The sequence below is a fragment of the Narcine bancroftii genome, chromosome 2 (genome assembly GCF_036971445.1).
Source record: "Narcine bancroftii isolate sNarBan1 chromosome 2, sNarBan1.hap1, whole genome shotgun sequence".
NCBI classification, from domain to species: domain Eukaryota; kingdom Metazoa; phylum Chordata; class Chondrichthyes; order Torpediniformes; family Narcinidae; genus Narcine; species Narcine bancroftii.
In genome coordinates this window covers 110,512,171-110,531,444 of record NC_091470.1, presented here as the reverse complement: position 1 = coordinate 110,531,444, position 19,274 = coordinate 110,512,171, and the positions used below count along the sequence as shown (strand labels likewise).

At 46.7% G+C, this 19,274-nt stretch overlaps 1 long non-coding RNA gene across 2 annotated transcripts in view; it reads left to right on the top strand.

Moving 5' to 3' along the window:
• The window catches only part of LOC138752439 (uncharacterized), a 134,914-nt gene that overhangs the window by 84,095 nt on the left and 31,545 nt on the right, over positions 1–19,274 (top strand). The window contains exon 3 of one of the 2 annotated variants that reach the window (XR_011350642.1): positions 17,921–18,705. The exons of the other annotated variant lie outside the window; for it this stretch is intronic. This is a non-coding gene — a long non-coding RNA (uncharacterized lncRNA). Of the gene's footprint in view, positions 1–17,920; positions 18,706–19,274 lie in introns of those variants that run through there. 2 annotated transcript variants of the gene reach the window in all.

Below are 19,274 nucleotides of genomic sequence, written 5' to 3'. Positions count from 1 at the left end.
ACAAAGACTTCCACAGAGCCAGACTGGCTGTGGCTGCAGCAACTCTGTGTGAGGCCTCGAGAGGCCGGTGCAGGCTTATATCCCGGAGGGTGATTGACACCCGACCGGGTGGGGCTTGATCAATTCAGGACAACTGATTGACAGCCCGGCCAGATGTTGTCCTATCCCCTTACACTCCTGCAGGTACAGAGGTTGCCCCCTGCAGTAGGCCGGTGGTGTCCCACCACAACTGTATTTCTGGAGCTGGCCCACCCATTGAAGGCCCATACCCTATGACTCCTCCCCTGTGGTCCTGGGCTATAAAGGTCGAGCCACCGCACCCTTCCCTCTATTCCTATACTGGATCCGGGCCAGCGAGATTCTTCTGTATATTAAAGCCTAACATTCCCTCAGCCTAGACTTGGTAGTTACTGAGAGTGTACTACAGAGTTGGATCAGAGACACCAGGGGTCCATGATCTGGTCTCCAGCGCTGCTGGAGCCCCTGCAGCCAACACAGTCCTCATTATCAGCAGTCTGAGAGCCAGACCGACACGTTAAGGAAAACCCCTTGGCGCCCTCTCGCATCCCGGTTGCAATACCTGGCTCCCTTCCAGCCAGTCTCCAGCAGTCCACCGCCTCGCGCGAATCCCTCAACCGCAGGCCTCAACTCCCCTTCCACTCACAACCCCATCTTGGTAAAGCGGCAAACCTCTATCATTCCAGCCCAGCCACACTGTCGGGAAGAATTTTCCCAAGGGTGGGATTACTCTCCACCAGGTACAAGGACCTGCTGCTCACCGTCTGGTGATGAACCTCCCACTGTTGCCTCGACTCTGTTCCAACTATCTGTCTCTCTGTAACTCTATACTCTGCCTTTTTTTTAATCGCTCTACTTTGCGCAGGCTGATTAAAGGGAGAGAAAACCAATTCTCACTGTACCTTGATATATGTCACAATAGATTAGAACTTGAGCATTAAGGAACTATTTTTCCAAGCCTTAAAAATTTCTACCAATATATCTTAACAGAAAGATTGAAGTTTTCCTATCTTCAACATCTTTATTATGTACTTTCCACTTCTTGCTGTATTTTATTGTCTAAAAATCTCTTGATACCATCCAAAATACATTTGGTTAATTATATCGGGGTAATTCAGGGATGTACATTATATTTTTTAAAATAAAAATGAATAGTAAATACATTCATGCTCTTATAAATGATACAAACAAGCTACAAACGAAAAGACTCTTTATCATTCCCCTCATATCAAGTCCTTTTCCCTATTCCCATCTAGCACTGTGCTATCGCCAGGTTAACATGGTGAATCAATTATGTTTCTTACACAGCCCCTGTGTTCCGGGAAATTACCCCCAAATTCCTGGAATGCAGTCTGTGTAAAAAAGACTGGAACGAAAATGAGTGACTCATTCCATTCTGAAATTTTACCTGTGGCACCTCTGGACATTATTGTGCGCTAGTGATTAGGAGGGCGGCGACTGTGTGACGCTAGCGGGGCAATCTGGAGTGTGGAAAGGCCGCAGGATTGGCCCCGGGGCATGGGGGCGGGTTGCTCGGGTGTTTCGGGGATGAGGCGATGGGAGACCGAGAGGGGGTGTGGGGTCCCCCAAAGTGAAGGAAACCGTTCGGAACTGACACTGAAAGTCTAATCCCAGCAACACTGGGGTGCACAATTGGGGAAGGACGAATAATTTGAAGTGGGTGACCGTTACGCCCTGTACTTCCAGCATGGCGATGCAATACCCCTTTATCCCGGTCGAGTGCGACCTCGTTGCTAATGAGATCCTCTGGGTAGTGGGGATAATGTCGAGTCCCCAACGGAGGTCCAGATCTGGCTGGATAAAACTGTCAGTTGACCCAGAGTCAAATAAGCAATTGGTGTAGTCTCTATGCACTTTAATCAGTTCCATTGCTCTGGTGAGGGGATGAGAGCATTGCTGGTTTAGTGTTATTAAAGCAGTTGACAGGGGAGTTTCGCGTGATGACGTCACGCAACGGGATGATGTCATGCAACGGGATGACATAATAGACGTAGTCAACGCTGGATGAGCAGGTTGGAGGAACTCCTGGAAGTGCTGTTGTGGCGGCGTCGGCGGACGAAAGGTAAGTAGTGGGGTTTGTAGTTGCTCGTGGTTGGCGGTGGGTAGGTCGTCGGTCGCGGCGGTCGGGCCACGGCGGTCGGCAGCGATGGACGCTAGGGTGAGTACCTGGTTGGCCGCGGCGGGTCCCCAGTCAGTCGTGGTGGCTGCATCGGCGGCGGCGTAGGCAGAGGGAGATGGGGAGCGGGCAGCAGCAGCAGTAGCGTCGGCCGCGGGGGTGGCTGTGACGGCGGCAGCGTTGGCCCCGGGGGTGGCTGTGGCGGCGGCAGCAGCAGCGGTTGCCACAGACGGGACCGAGGCCGGGTCGAGTGTTCCGCACGGGGGCGAGAGGCGGGCCAACACCATGGTTGCGAGGGTGGGCTGCCCCTTCCGGGTTCGGCGTCTCCGTGACGTCAGGCGTTGCCGTACAGGGGAGCCCTCGCTCTCATTGGACGAGAGCTCTGGGGAAGAAGAGTTTGAATGGGATAGTGGCGATTGGGCTTCTCACGAGGCACTGTGTTTGCCGGCGGCCATAGACCTACAGACTGCAGCAAAGTGGCCGTTTTTAAGGCACTTCTGGCACCTGGCTTTTCTTGCTGGGCACTGGGACCTGCTGTGCTTGTCCTTCCTGCAGAAATTACATCTTGGGTTCACAGGGGGCAGTGTAGCAGCAGCCGACAGGCCGTCAGTATCTCGGGGGGTGGTAGGGTAGAAGGGCACTCTACTCACATCAGAACGAGGGGTCCAGTCCCTAGAGAACTCGATGGACTTTAAGGCTGCTTGTGATTGCAATCCGGGCCACGTCCTCTAGTTTTTCTACCCCTTGCTCGAGCAAGCGCAGCCTCACTTCGTTCGATCGGAGCCCGGCCACATAGGCATCCCGGACGAGATCATTTGTGATCTCGGCAGCAGTTTTGTCCACACAGTTACAGTCCTTGCCCAACGCCTTTAATACTTGTAAATATGCCCTGCTGGACTCGCCGGGCTGTTGCTTCCTTGACGCAAGCACGAGCCGGGCATGAACTCTGTTCACCGGTTGATCATACGGTTCTTTCAGTACCTTTATGGCTGTGGTGTAAGTGGTCTCATCCTGGATATTCTCGTAGACTCTCAAGGACACCATAGACAGCAATGCTGTTAGACACTGGTTATCCTCCTCTACCTGAATGAATCTCAGGAAGTTTTCAAAGTTCAGCAGCCAGAACTTAAAGGCTTTGAAGGCTGTAGCTGACTGTGGGTCGATATCAAGTTGTTCTGGCCGAGTTAAACGCTCCATCCCTTTCAAAAAAAATTATTTTTGCTAATAAAATTGTAGAGCTCATCGAAAGAATCAAAGACTTGTTGATCCAAACCAAGGCTTTTATTAGCAAAAGACAGGAGCTCTTCACAGGTGGCCGACCAGTCCAGAATGATTCGACCTGGCTAGGGACACAACCCTTTAAGGCCCATACAGTAGGCGTGGCTTAGCTCTCAGCCAATCGCTGTAAGCACAGTCTAGATACTGTAACTATATACACTATATACATTGGTGATAGATCTGTACTATCACAGTCGCACTTAGGCTATATGTCACGGTCAGTGTCAGCCCTCATCCAGCCACAGGCCGTTCAAGTGGGAACGTCCACTCTGGAAGCTAGGAAAAAAAAATCTGTCAGTTACGTGTAAAAACCATAACTGAGAAGCAGGTGGAATTAACATTGACTTCTCCAGTTTCTGCTAGCCCACTTCCCGTTCTCCTCCATCCCTGTCTCCTTTTGCCCAGCTCACCACCCTCTTCCTTCTCCACTCACAGAGCCATCCCCCCTCCCCCTTGTTTGCTGGTGCACCCTCCCTCCCTTATCCACCTATTACCTCTTGCCTGTGTGACTGTGCTCCTCCCCCTGTCTCTCCTCCCCACCCCCCCCCCCCAACATTTTATTTAGGTGCCTGCCTACATTTCGCTGATGAAGGGCTCAAACCTGAAATGTTGGTGTGGCATCTTTATCTTTGCTATATAAAGTACACTGTTTGATCTGCTCAATTTCTGCAGCTTTGTTTTCACTCAAATCAGTGGGGAGACTTCTCAGTTGATAAGTAGGTGCTCAGAGCATATTTGTACTCCTGGTTTGGAGCCCATAGGAAATTCCTTGGAGTTGGCACTCAGACAGAGCAAAATGCTGTATTTCAGCTTATACTTGGAAGTCTGCAGCTTTTTCCCAGTAAAAAGTGCAAGAGAAGTAAAACACATAAGTCTGCAGATGCTGTGATTGAAGTAAAAACACAACGCTGGAACAACTCAGCAGATCAAACAGCGTACTTTATAGCAAAGATAAAGATGCAACACCAACGTTTCAGGCATGAGCCCCTCATCAAGGCGAGAGCAAAATATAGGTTGCAGGGAGGATTGAGGGGCAAGGAGAGGAGCACAGTCCCACAGGCAGGAGGTAATAGGTGGATGAGGGAGGAAGGACCCACCAGTGAACAGGGGGAGTGGCAATGACTCTGTGAATGGAGAGGGAAGGGGTGGAGAGCAGGAAGAAAGGAGATAGCGGGATAGAGAACAGAGGGAGAACAGGGTGGTCTAGCAGAAATTGGAAAAGTCGATGTTAATGCCATCTGGTTGGAGAGGGCCTAGATGGAATATTCAGTGTTGCTCATCTAATTTACGGGTGGCCTTGGTTTGGCAGTGCATGGGGCCATGGAAACGCAGCAGTGGGGTGAAGAAATGAAATTAATTTGGACAGAGAAAAGGTGCTCAGCGAAGTGATCTCACAGTCTGTGCTCATTCTCTCCGACGTAGAGTAGACTACAACGGGAGCACCAGATGCGGTAGATGACCCCTGCAAATTGACAAGTGAAATGTTGCTTCACTTGGAAGGACCGTTAGGGGACACGGTTGGTGGTGAGCGAGGACGTTTTGGCATAATTGTGCCACTTACTGTGGTCAAAGGGAAGGTGCCAAGGGGGTGATTTGCGGGAAGGGATGAGTGGACGAGGGAGGCAGGGAGGGAATGGTCCCTTTGGAAAGAGGAGAGATGAGGAGAGGGGAAGATGTGTCTGGTGGTGGGATCATGTTGTAGGTGAAATAAGTGGGAGAGACAAACAGATCTACCAGTTTTCAATGGATTATCTGCCCAATCATTTATACAAAACAGTAAGGACACACTGATATCTGACGCATCAGAGTGACAAAATTTATACGGACAATTCCTGCTGATAGGCTCCAATTTACAAAGTCCAATCTTACTTAATGAAATACTTGCAGTTTACACTTCGCACAGAGGTTATGGTACAGTTCATTAAAGGCTGCTAGCAATCTTTTCACTTGGAAGAAAGTAATTTCCCAAACCTTGCCTGGGTGGAATTTCATTGGAGATTTTTCTTTAATGGGAGGGGGCATCATTTATAGGTACATGAGGCTGTAAGTTTTTCACACAGAGATTGGTTGGTGCATGGAATGCATGGCTGGCAATGGTGGTGGAAGCAGGGACAATAGAAAATTTTAAGAGACTATTAAATAGGTGCATAGAACAGAGAAAAATGGAGGGTTATACTGTAGAGAAATTCTAGACTGTTAGAGTGGGATATTAGATCGGCACAACACAGTGGGCCGAAGGGCTTGTACCGTGTGGTAGATTTCTGTGTTCTATGTTCTAAATGTGTTTGTATGTTCCTTCACATTGAGGTAAAGCGACTGATTTAGAAATTCTTCCTTAAGAGTGTTCTTTAATTAGCAGTTGACATCTTACCTTGATAATAATCGCTTATACAGTAGGTTGGGGTTAGAATTTAATTAGGTTATTTATAGATTTTTTTTCTTTTCCTTTTTTTTAACCAAAGGTCATGTTTGACCAATCTGATTGAATTTTTTGAAGAGGCGACTAGGAATGTGGATGAGGGTAGCGCAGTGGATGTTGTCTATATGGACTTCAGTAAGGCCTTCGATAAGGTACCACATGGAAGGTTAGTTAGGAAGGTGCAGTCTTTAGGTATAAATTTTGAGATAGTCAAATGGATTGAACATTGGCTGAAAGGGAGAGGCCAGAGAGTGGTAGTGGATAATTGTCTGTCAGGTTGGAGGCCGGTGACCAGTGGTGTGCCTCAAGGATCTGTATTGGGCCCATTGTTGTTCGTTATATACATTAATGATCTAGATGATGGGGTGGTGAATTGGATTAGTAAATATGCAGACGATACTAAGATAGGTGGAATAGTGGATAATGAAGAAGGTTTTCAAGGATTGCAGAGGGATTTGGGCTGCTTAGAAAAGTGGGCTGAAAAATGGCAGATGGAATTTAATGCTGATAAGTGTGAGGTGCTTCATTTTGGTAAGAAGAATCAGAATAGGACATACGTGGTAAATGGGAGAGCATTGAGGAATACAGAAGAGCAGAAAGATTTAGGAGTAACGGTACATCGTTCCCTGAAGGTAGAAACTCACGTGAATAGGGTGGTGAAGAAGGCTTTTAGTATGCTGGCCTTTATCAATCATTGCATGGAATATAGGAGTTGGGAGGTGATGTTTAGATTGTATAAGACGTTGGTGCGGCCTAATTTGGAGTTCTGTGTGTAGTTCTGGTCGCCTAATTATAGGAAGGATATAAACAGAGTGGAGAGAGTGCAGAGAAGGTTTACCAGAATGTTACCTGGGTTTAAGCATCTAGAGTATAGGGAGAGATTGGACAGATTAGGTCTTTATTCTTTGGAGCGTAGAAGGTTGAGAGGGGATTTGATAAAAGTATTTAAGATTATGAAAGGGATAGACAGAGTGGATGTGGATAGACTATTAACGATAAGAGGAGGAAAGATTAAAACAAGAGGACATGAGTTAAGAATTAAGGGGCAGAGGTTTAGAGGTAACATGAGGGGGAACTTCTTTACTCAGAGAGTGGTAGCCGTGTGGAATGATCTTCCGGGAGAAATAGTGGCGGCGGAGTCAATTGTATTATTTAAGAAAAGGTTGGACAGGTATATGGATGAGAAGAAGATGGAGGGTTATGGGCATTGTGCAGGGAGGTGGGACTAGAAAGGGGTGTTTGGTTCGGTGCAGACTAGAAGGGCCTAATGGCCTGTTTCTGTGCTGTAATGGTTATGTTATGTTATGTTATGTTAAATAACATGGATCATACGTGCCTTGTTTACGATTGTTTACTACCTGATTTTAATTTATTTTTACATGAACTTTATATCACTTTTATCTATGTATTTGATATTTTTTCAAAAACCAATAAAAAGATTGAAGAAGAGTGTTCTTTAAATAATTTCTATAATACTTTCTCTGCACATTTTCTTTCAAAAAAATATTTTAATGTATAAGCACACACACAAAAAAGCCAATATAAAAAAATAGTAGATAAATCTACATTAATAATTTCTTATAATATATCAAAAACATTTAATTGAAATGATCTATCCAATCACGTTAGGGTTAGAGTTAGGGTTAATATGCGTTAAACCCACTAAATGAAATAACAAATAAAATAAAGGAAAAAAACAAAATAAGACTAAAACTTTCTCTGCACTTTTTAAAGTTAATTTTAAACCTAATCCCTGGACTCCTTTATTTGATATTGTTGGAGAGAGTGACAAAACTTTAAAGGCAACTGAGCTTTTATTTCTCTTCTGGCTGGGCGGGTGGTGTTGCTCAGACAGAGGGATGTTACCCCGCCTCGTCATGCTCAATGGCCACATGACGTCATGTCAAATTTAACCTTAGGGAAGATTAGATGCTCAATTTCCGATATGAATGTAAATTTTCAAATGCTGTGCGGACCTTTTTTCAATTACTCTCATAACCGTTGATTTGATACGAAGGTAGAAATGTTGACTCAGAGGTCATTTATCACCCCGATAAGAATTATCCCTTTGTTTTTTTTGGCCAAATAGCTTCTTTCTTGGTAGTAAATTTAACATTTCATTTTTTAAAAATAAAATAATATAACATCAATACAATATAATTTGTTTGATTAAAATTTGGGGACCTTGAATTAAATAATATGATTTAAGTGTAATGTATCCTTTAGACTTTACACAAAAGAGTCTGGAAAAACAACCAACTGAAAAACCTCACAAAGATAAGCGTATACAGAGCCGTTGTCATACCCACACTCCTGTTCGGCTCCGAATCATGGGTTCTCTACCGGCATCACCTACGGCTCCTAGAACGCTTCCACCAGCGTTGTCTCCGCTCCATCCTCAACATCCATTGGAGCGCTTTCATCCCTAACGTCGGAGTACTCGAGATGGCAGAGGTCGACAGCATCGAGTCCACGCTGCTGAAGATCCAGCTGCGCTGGGTGGGTCACGTCTCCAGAATGGAGGACCATCGCCTTCCCAAGATCGTGTTATATGGCGAGCTCTCCACTGGCCACCGTGACAGAGGTGCACCAAAGAAAATGTACAAGGACTGCCTAAAGAAATCTCTTGGTGCCTGCCACATTGACCACCGCCAGTGGGCTGATATCGCCTCAAACCGTGCATCTTGGCGCCTCACAGTTTGGCGGGCAGCAACCTCCTTTGAAGAAGACCGCAGAGCCCACCTCACTGACAAAAGGCAAAGGAGGAAAAACCCAACACCCAACCCCAACCAACCATTTTTCCCCTGCAGCCGCTGCAACCGTGTCTGCCTGTCCCGCATCGGACTTGTCAGCCACAAACAAGCCTGCAGCTGACGTGGACTTTTACCCCCTCCATAAATCTTCGTCCGCGAAGGCAAGCCAAAGAGAAAAAAAAAAATCCTTTAGACTTTTAACATATATCCGTATTTACTCTGTATTTTGGATGTGAAATTTCCAAGTTAATAAAAATATTGAAAAAGAAGAATTCTCGCTCTATTTCTTTTCCAAGTATGAATATGAGAAATTATTGTCATAGACATCAGTACAATGATCAGATGTACCAAATTTCTTACTTACTGCAGCCACACAGATATGTAAGATATGCCAACAATAAAATCATCATCATCGTGGCCCATCCCTTCGCGAGTGAAGATGAACACGGTGCCTTGTAGCGCTTCTGCCCTCACAGAACTTTTTGTAGTTATTGGCACACTGTGATGTGCCACTGAGAATCACGAAACACCATGCAGTGTGATTTTTTGTGAGGGCCTCCCAGTCAGAATGGTTGACTGGAGATCGCACTTGATTACGTCTTTATAGCGAAGACGTGGGCAGCCAACAGGGCAGGGAGAATCTGGTAGCCCACCGTAGAGGACATTTTTGGGCAATCGGCCGTCCTCCATACTCATATCATATTTAAACTTTGAGAAGATTAAATAAATAGCCACAATTTCCCATGAAATCTACACATAAATATAAAAGAATAAATAATCACAGTTAGTGAAAAAGAAAGTGAAATTTCAATAGTGCAGACACATCCCCTTGGTGGTTCCGCAGTAGTTTATGGTTAGTGTATGATTAGAACCTGATCGTTGTTGAATGAGAACCATTCTCAAACTTGGAGGTGCTCGTTACATCATAGACCAGCAGCAATAGAAATTCACCAATACAATGGTACCTTCAAAAGCAATAATTTTGATTGATAACTATTAATTATATAATATCTTACTTAACTCTAAACTTATCCCCACTCTGTGTGTGTGTGTGTGTGTGTGTGTGTGTGTGTGTTTGTGGGGCAGGGGAGGTGGGGGAGGGTGATAACAAATCACTACAAATCACTTCTGAAAAGTCAGTTTCAAAGTTCAGTCTTATAAATCTTTTGTGTTGAAACTCAGAATCTTTACACTGTTGTTCAAGTCATCAGGCTTCTCAAAACTCACCAATTCTCATATAATTGTTTTCAGGGTAATATTTCTTCTTACAAATTATTTTTCCACAATTCCCCTCACTTGTCTGGAGGTTAGAGAACATGTGATTTTCACGATGATTTCACAAACCCAGGCAAGGGTTCTAGACGAAATGACCATTATAACACAGCCTTCTCAACAAAGAAAGACAGACACAGTGGCTGTCTTTTCCAAAGCCACTGTGATCCTGTGTTCTTCCCTTCTCAAGGAGATAACAGTTCTTTCTCACAGAATGTTACTGCATTTCTGACTTCAGATGAAACTGGTTCATCATATTAAAGATATTTTCTTGAAGTGTAGTAATCACATGATGTGACATCACTACTGGCTCTGTTTGAAGTTTCATTCTCCAGTAATTATTTCATGAAACAAATTGTTTTCTGTTTGACCAGATGTCTTTCTGAGTGAGCATTCATTGTCTTCAGTATTTATATTGAACCATCAACTAGTTCCATGGCTACAGCTGGATGTATCAGTCACACCGTCTCTTCAAAATGGTGTTCTGTGTGCATGTGTCTTTGTGTGTGTTATCCTGTTTCCAACCCACAAGGTATCTCTCTAAAATATAATATAATTTAAAGATTAATAATAGGATAATTCTGTAAAATTGCTGAACCTCAGGCTTCTGTACCTTCTGCGTGAAGGTAGCAGCAAGAAGCGATTAATTTCCTTTTGATTCATGCACCAAAGATGAGCATTTCCTTAATCCCTAAATAGAAAATATTTGGAAAGCAAATTTAAAAAAAAATCCCTTCCTGAACTAAAATAAATGAATTTATCTTTGATATTTAAGTTTAATGCAATATTCTCTCTGAAAAAAGGACATGCTGAAAATTATCTTCACTGCACTGGGAATCAATCTAAAATATAATTTCAATTGCCACGCATTATAGTCAGAACCATATCAAAACTAGAGCAAAGCTGAAAATTGCATTCATTTATTTAGTTCTTCTTTGTTTTTGCTGTCTCAGCTAAATCAACCCAGCTATCTGACTTCCAGGTAGATTTAATGGCGCAAGTAGATCATATCTAGCAGTATATCTTCAGTGAAATAATATAACATTGTGCAAGTTAAGTATTTATCGGCGAACTCTGCTTGATTACATCAGCACCGATGTTATCAATCTCTTTTGCTCTGCATTTGTGGGAAGCAACATTCAACTCAGCCACAAATCACCTTGTTCTGTTGCAAAAAGCAAGAGATAAGCTTGCAGATTCAGCTAACCTTGGCCTCCATGTGGGGAGGCTTCTCCTTTTTGGAGTGCTTTTAATACAGTAAAACCCTTGGTATCTGCAATTCAAGCAACTGCAAGCAACTGACAAATAAAATTGAGGAAAATTAAAATAAATAAGAATAAAATAATAGGTATAAGTTTAAAATTGAAATAGTAAACGGTCTCTGTTTGGGTGAAGATGGGAGCAAATATCCAGCCAGCGGAGGGCCTTGGTCGGGCTTTGCTCATAGCAACTGTTTGAATAAAGTTGTGTGAAACAGCAATGGCGTTGCCCAGAATGAAGAGCTGGTTGATGCCGCTCGCCGTTGGGGTGACTCCTTATCCCTGCTTAGTAGGAGTCGCCCCGGTCAGAGGGTTTATCTGTAAACTTGGAGGGGGGGGAGGGGTTAATTATATATATTGTTCATCTTTTGGGCAGCTCCTTGGAGGGGGAAGAACCTGTAGATGCAGCAACAGCTAAATGTTCTCAAAGAATGTGACTGAAAATAAAGTAAAATGCTTTAAGGTTTATATATTCATGCAAGTGAAGTTTGTTCAGTGTAAGTTCAGTACAGTATTTTTTTGTCTTTTAAACTTCTTATTTGTGGCGGCACACCACTAGGCAGGTGAACCGGCCCCGTTTGTAATCCACGCAGCGGGGCAACCAGCCAAAATGGCGCTGTTGGGGGTTTCCCCTTCTTCTCAGCACAGGGCTCAGAAGCCCGCGCTGGGGTACCACGTGACACCCAGGTGACGTCAGTGACCTCCAATCCGGTTCTCAGGCAGGTCCGGGCTGGGAGTGTAAGTCCAGCCCAGCAGCCTGCTATAAATCAGTTCTGCTCACTGAGCTGAACCCATCTGGTTGTGTGTTCTTTCAGTAGCAGTATAGCTGCCACTACAATTGGTGATCCTGACTGGTTCAAACATCTTTGAACCCATCATGAGCGATCCTGGGATCAGTGCTATAGCCGTCAAGCTGCCTGAATTCTGGGTTCAGGAGCCTGAGACCTGTTTCGGCCATGCAGAGGCTCAGTTTCACCTCCGCCAGATTTCATTCGACACGACCAAATTCTTCCATGTGGTCACCACCCTGGACCAGGCCACCGCCAAATGCGTGCTGCACCTCGTTCAGCACCCACCCGCCGAACAAATACGAGACCATCAAGCGAGTGCTCACCAGATCCCTCGGACTATCCAGGTGCCAGAATGCTGCTTGGATGCTGCACCACGGCACCCTGGGGGACAGGTCCTCGATGGAGCTGATGGATGAGATGCTCACGCTCATGGGTGATCACACCAACTGCCCACTCTTTGAGCGCATTTTACTCAACCATATGCCCGAGGACATTTGGCCATTAATGGTCCAAAGAGACCTTTACCGACCTGAGGAAGGTCGCTCAGAAGGCCCAAGAACTATGGCTCAAGAGATTTCCGGAGGGCTCGGAGATCCATCAGGACACGAGGCATGGGCATGACCATGCCAAGCCCGCCCCTAGTGCTGCGATAGAGCATCCGGCCCCTGCAGGGGCCACCAAGAGCATAACCAGGGGTTATGCTCCAGGCCTCTGCTTCTACCACCAGTGCTGGGGAGCTAAGGCTCGGAAGTGTCATCAGCCCTGGTCATTCCAATGAAACTACCAGACCGGCCGCTGTTAATGGCTGTGGTGACTAGCCAAGGACACAGCCTACTCTACCTGTGGGACTCAATCAGCGGCCGGCGGTTCCTCATGGACACTGGGGCCCAGATCAGCGTCATTCCGCCCACGGCCATCGAGTGCAGGAACTGGCCTTGAGGACCTCCACTCCGTGCATCCAACGCAACAGAGGTCCAGATGTATGGAGACAAGACAGTCCACTTCCAGATCGGCTGAAAAAAGTTCTCATGGAGGTTCACCATCTCGTCCCTTCTGAACGTCATCCTGGATGCTGACTTCCTCCTCGCCCACGGGCATCAGGTGGACATTCAGGGTAGGCACCTGGTGGACGCCCGTACTTTCCAGGTCATTCGCCTCCCACACAGAGCAGCTGCAGATGGCTATGTTCAGCATGCCCAGAGACGAGTTCCAGTAAACCCTGGTCAAGTTTCTGACCCTCCTCAAGCCACAGTTCTCTGCTGCCTTGCCATGCCATGGGGTGTTCCACCACATCACCACCCAGGGCCCACCGGTTCATGCCAAGGCATGCTGGCTCCCTCCTGACAAGCTTCAGGTAGCGAAGGAGGAGTTTTCGCATCTGTTGGAGCTGGGGATCATTCGGCGATCCAACAGCCCGTGGGCCTCACCACTCCACCTGGTCCCAAAAGCCTCCGGTGGCTGGCGCCCCTGCCGAGACTATCGATGGCTCAACGAGGCTACAGTTCCTGACCGTTACCCCATCCCTCACATCCAGGACTTTACAGCCAACCTGCATGGTTGCGAGGGTTTTCTCCAATGTTGACCTGGTGTGCGGAAATCACCAAATCTAGGTGCACCCTGAGGACATACCCAGGACGGCCATCATCACCCCCTTCAGCTTGTTTGAATTCCTTTGCATGCCATTTGGGCTCAAGAACGCCGCTCAGACCTTCCAGCGTCTCATGGACTCAGTGGGCAGGGACCTGGATTTCATCTTCATTTACTTAGACGACATCCTCATTGCCAGCAGGGATCGGATGCAACACAAGGCCCACCTGTGCATCCTCTTCTCCCAGCTAGCAGACTTCAGCCTCAACCCAGCCAAGAGTCAGTTTGGGAAAGAGTCCATGCAGTTCCTGGGCCATACCATCATGGCTCAGGGAGCCACGCCCGCCACTACGAATGTCGCCGCTATCAAGGATTTCCCACGTCTAGACAATATCAAGGGGCTGCAGGATTTCGCAGGTATGGTCAACGTCTAAAACCAATTCTTCCCAGAAGCTGTGTGCATCATGCAGCCACTATTCGCCCTCATCGCAGCCAAGCACAAAACGCTCACCTGGACCCCAGAGGTCTGCAGTGCATTCGAGGACACCCTCGCGAAGGCTACCATGCTCGCCCACCCACACACACCGACCTGCATATGGTGCTCTCCGTCCATGCCTCTGCCACAGCTGCCGGCACCATCCTGGAGCAGCAGGTGAACGGACAATGGAAGCCACTGGCATTCTTCAGCCGGCTTCTCCATCCACCAGAGCACACGTATAGTGCTTTTGACCGTGAGTTATTGGGCACGCACCTGGAGGTGCGGCATTTCCGCTATTTCTTGGAGGAGAGGATTTTTACCATCTTCACTGACCACATTCCCTCACCCAGGCACTCGCAATGGCGAAGGACCCCTGGTCGGCCCGCCAGCAGCATCATCTGTCCTTCGTGTCGGAGTTTACCATTGACATTCGGTACAAGGCAGGGAAGGACAACGTGGTCGCCGATGCACTCTCATGACCAGCCATCTGCGCGCTGACACTTGGCCTCGACTTTGACCAGCTTGCCCGGGATCAGAAGCCTGACGAGGAGACGTGAGCCTTCAGGACTGCCATCATGGGCTTGCAGTTCCAAGATCTCCCGTCTCCAAGCAGCAGAAGCACTGTCCTGTGCGATGTCTCCATGGGAACCCCACAGCCAGTGGTTCCCCAGCAGGCAAGTCTTCCATCACATCCATGGCCTTTTGCACCCATCCATCAGCTCCACGGTCCGAATAGTGGCAGAGCGGTTCGTCTAGCATGGGCTGCGGAAGCAGATTGCGGGCTGGGCCAGAACATACACCCATTGCCAAATGTACAAGGTACACAGGCACACCAGGGCACCCGTCCAAGAGTTCGAGGATGTCCAGGAATGGTTCAGCCACATTCACGTGGACATAGTTGGCCCCTTACCCATTTCCCAGGGCAACAGTTACCTGTTCACGGTGGTGGACCGCACCACTCATTGGCCTGAGTCAATCCCAATGACGGATGCTTCCACAGTCTCCTGCTCCTGAGTGCTGTTGCGCGGTTGGGTTGCCCGGTTCGACGTTCTGAATCACCTCACCAGCGATCAGAGCACCCAGTTCACCTCTGCGCTCTGGGCACAGCTCGCCAACAGGTTGGGGATCGAGCTGCACTGCACCACAGCCTATCACCCGCAGGCCAATGGGCTGGTCGAGCGTCCGCCACCTTGTCGGCACTTATGGCCCACCTCACCAGTCCCAACTGGGTGGACAAACTGCCTTGGGTGCTCCTGGGCATCCGCTGCATGCCCAAGGAGGATCTGCAGGCGTCATCAGCTGAGCTGGTCTACGGCGCACCGGTGGCACTTCCTGGTGAATTCATCAATGCGCCTCACAGCCCCCAGCGGTCACTGCACGAGCTGCTTCCCCACCTCCGGGCCCGCTTGGACTCCTTCGCACCCCCACCGCCACACAGACACATCCCCAGCGAGCTGCTTTCCGCAGACTATGTTTTTATTCAGCAGGGCCCGCCCGCAGCACCTCTGCAGAGATGTTACAAGGGGCCGTACAAGATTGTCCAGTGTTCCGGGATTTCATTCACGCTGGACATCAGTAGCAAGTGGGAACTGTTTACTGTGGACAGGCTGAAGCCAGTGCACCTCGACCCCACCGAACCAGTGATTGTGGCCCAGCCCAAGATGCAAGGCCGCCCAGCTAAAAAGGACATTGGCACTGGTTCTGAGTGGGGGGGGGGGGGGGGGGGGCTGTGTGGCGGCACACCACTAGGCAGGCGAACTGGCTCCGCTTGTAATCCACGCGGCGGGGCAGCCGGCCAAAATGGTGCCATCAGGGGTTTCCCCTTCTTCTCAGCACAGGGCTCAGAAGCCCGCGCTGCAGGACCACGTGATGCCTGGGTGACGCCAGCGAATCCCAGCACAGTTCTCAGCCAGGTGTACAGGTGTAAGCTGAGAGTATAAGTCCAGCCCAGCAGCCTGCAATAAATCAGTTCTGCTCACTGAGCTGAACCCGCCTGGTTGTGTGTTCTTTCAGTAGCAGTATAGCTGCCACTACATATTCTTAATTCAAGTGTATTAGTTAGACATTGTAAGAGGCAGTCTCAAATAACCGGAAAATACACTTATCCACCATTAACCAATCCCCATAGGTGCCAGATGCCAGGGGTTTTACTGTAGTTTTCTCTGATTAAAAGAGAGAAGAAAGCAACTGCTCGTGCTACGAATGTGCAATTGTTCAAGAGTCGACTCCCAATGGATGGTCCACCGCTGAAGTATGGCCATGACAATTGTGACAGTCATTACCTTAGTTCAGGAAGTCATCTTGCTCAAACTGAGAATTTATAACTCATTCTCACCTTTCAGCATTGTTAACTCAGACTGAGTAATGGTAATAAAGTATGACGCAATGAAATTTTGTTCTTACCTGGAACTTAGAATAATGACGATTCATCCATCCTTCTGGAAATCTCTCTTTTAATGTACGCTTCTCCTGAAGAACTAACTTCCAATTTTATTTTCCTCTTCCCAAAGTATTCTCTGTGAAAGGAAAGAAGATTGATCTGACACTGGCCTATTCCTTTTACTTTACTGGTAACAGAATGTTCAGTTCCCCAAACTCTAGACTTGTCCCCCTAAAGGAAGCCTCTTCTTCTTCTTTTCTCTTAATGAGCTGATTAAAACCTACTTCCTTTGATAACATTTTTTCTTCCCCCACCCAAGGTCTCTTGGCATTAAATTTTGTCAGCTTTCATTTTGTCTGATATATGTGTTGTGAGGTTTCTTTTATGCATTTCAAATTATGCTTTAATTGAAAATTATTGTCACTTGATCCCATAACTAGATTTTAATTTTAAATTTAAATTTAGGCATACCACATGGTAACAGGCCCTTCCAGCCCACGAGCCCGTGCGCTCAATGGCACCCAATTAACTTGCAGCCCCCCCGAGAATATTGAAAGGTGGGAGGGAGGAAACCCCCTGCAGACACAGGGAGAACATACAAACTCCATACAGACAGCTCCGGGTTCGAGCACCGGCCGCTGGCGCTCTACCAGCATTGCACTAACCCCTACACTAACCATGCCATTCCATTTACTTGCATATATGGTATTCTTTGGCTTGGCTTCGCAGACGAAGATTTATGGAGGGGGTAAAAGTCCACGTCAGCTGCAGGCTCGTTTGTGGCTGACAAGTCTGATGCGGGACAGGCAGACACGGTTGCAGCGGCTGCAGGGGAAAATTGGTTGGTTGGGGTTGGGTGTTGGGTTTTTCCTCCTTTGCCTTTTGTCAGTGAGGTGGGCTCTGCGGTCTTCTTCAAAGGAGGTTGCTGCCCGCCAAACTGTGAGGCGCCAAGATGCACGGTTTGAGGCGATATCAGCCCACTGGCGGTGGTCAATGTGGCAGGCACCAAGAGATTTCTTTAGGCAGTCCTTGTACCTTTTCTTTGGTGCACCTCTGTCACGGTGGCCAGTGGAGAGCTCGCCATATAACACGATCTTGGGAAGGCGATGGTCCTCCATTCTGGAGACGTGACCCATCCAGCGCAGCATCGACAGCATCGATATATGGTATTAATACTAAGGAAAAGTACGTCTAACATAATTTCACTGATTTTCCATATCACTCACATGAATAAATGTGTAACAGAGCTTTTGTCTGCAAATATCAATCCATTGAACTCCTTGAATGGTGAGGGGTATAAGATTTGGTTTCGTTATCTGGCCTTAAACAATGTCCTTTTTGCAGAAAAGAACATTTGTCAGAATGTAGGGACAGCAGAGGTCATTCAACTTCCTTGTTTGAGTTCTATCCCATATTCAATGGCATCATGGCAAATACACAACTCCACTTATCTACATTTTTTCACATCATTGGTAATCATAGTTTAAAATTTAAAAAAATAGATTTAAGACTAAACTCTCATTTATGAAAGGATTTTAAATGTTCCAGGTGCAGAAGAATTTCCTATCCACCTCTGAAAGGAATGAACCGAGAACACCTGCAGACGCTGTGATTTGTAGCTGATACACAAAAGAAACTCAGCAGGTCTCGCAGCATCCGCAGGAGGCAAGGCTGTATAACCTTTCGTCAAGATATGAGGAAAAAGCAGGCAGGCACTTAAATAAAAAGGTGATAGGAGGAAGGGAGAAGGGGCAGGGAGTGGAGCGCAGGTCAATGGTCAAGGGTCCATAGGTGGGCAGGATTTTCTGGTTAGTAAACAAGGATCTCTTGTCCTGGACTACAGAAGCAGCAGAAATAGATTCTTTTTTATCTAACCTTGCATCTCCACTTAAAATATGGAAATCTTTCATCAAATCCTCACAAGTTCACAAGATATAGTAGGGGTTAGCGCAACGCCTTTACAGCGCCAGCGATCGGGACCGGGATTTGAACCCAGCGCTGTTCGTGACAAGTTTGTACCTTCTCCCCGTGTCTGCGTGAATTTTCCTCGGGGACTCCAGTTTCCTCCCACTGTTCAAAACCTATGGTGGGGGGGGCTATACAATTTAAATACAATCGCAATTTAAAGATTTAAGGTGTTTGCATGCTCTGGAAATGCGCTGTCTGTTTTCTGGAGGCCAATATTCGATTTATATGTTTATTACTTATATCAGTTAACATTGTTTAGAGGGAGGGGTCTGATTGTCTGGGGCTTTTGCCTTTTTGGTAGGAAATAAGGCAAAAATGTATTTAACTGATAATTGTAAACATAGATCATATTAAACAAGATGAAGAATTTTTTTCTGAGAAGTATAAATTTGCTTTTTTTTAATAAGGGATTCATAATTTACTTTAAAAGAAAGTTATTTTGTCTCAAGTTTTCAATATTACCTTTAGATAGTACACATTCAATTCTAGACTCGATGTTTTAGATAAGATTAAGTTAGGAAAATAATTATGGATATGTTTTCGATCTGCCTTGTCTGTATTTTACGTATTTGATGTATATGATATGGTATTAGATGATTGAGTAGACATTCTCTATTAAACTCAATAAAAAAAAATTAAAAAGAAAGAAACCCACTAGGGTTTTCAAATTAAAAAAAAATTAGACATACAGCATGTTAACAGGCATTTTTGGCGCCAGATTTACATCCTATTAACCTACACCTCCTGTACTTTTTGAACAGTGGGAGGAAACTGGAGACCCCAGAGAAAACCCACACAGACACCAGGTGTAGGTCAATGGGGTTAAAAAATTGGGCCAAAATGACCTGTCACCGTGCTGTATGTCTAAGATAAAATTAGAAATTAATATCAGAGCAGAATTAGACCCATCGAGTCCACTCTGCCCGTCTTTCAT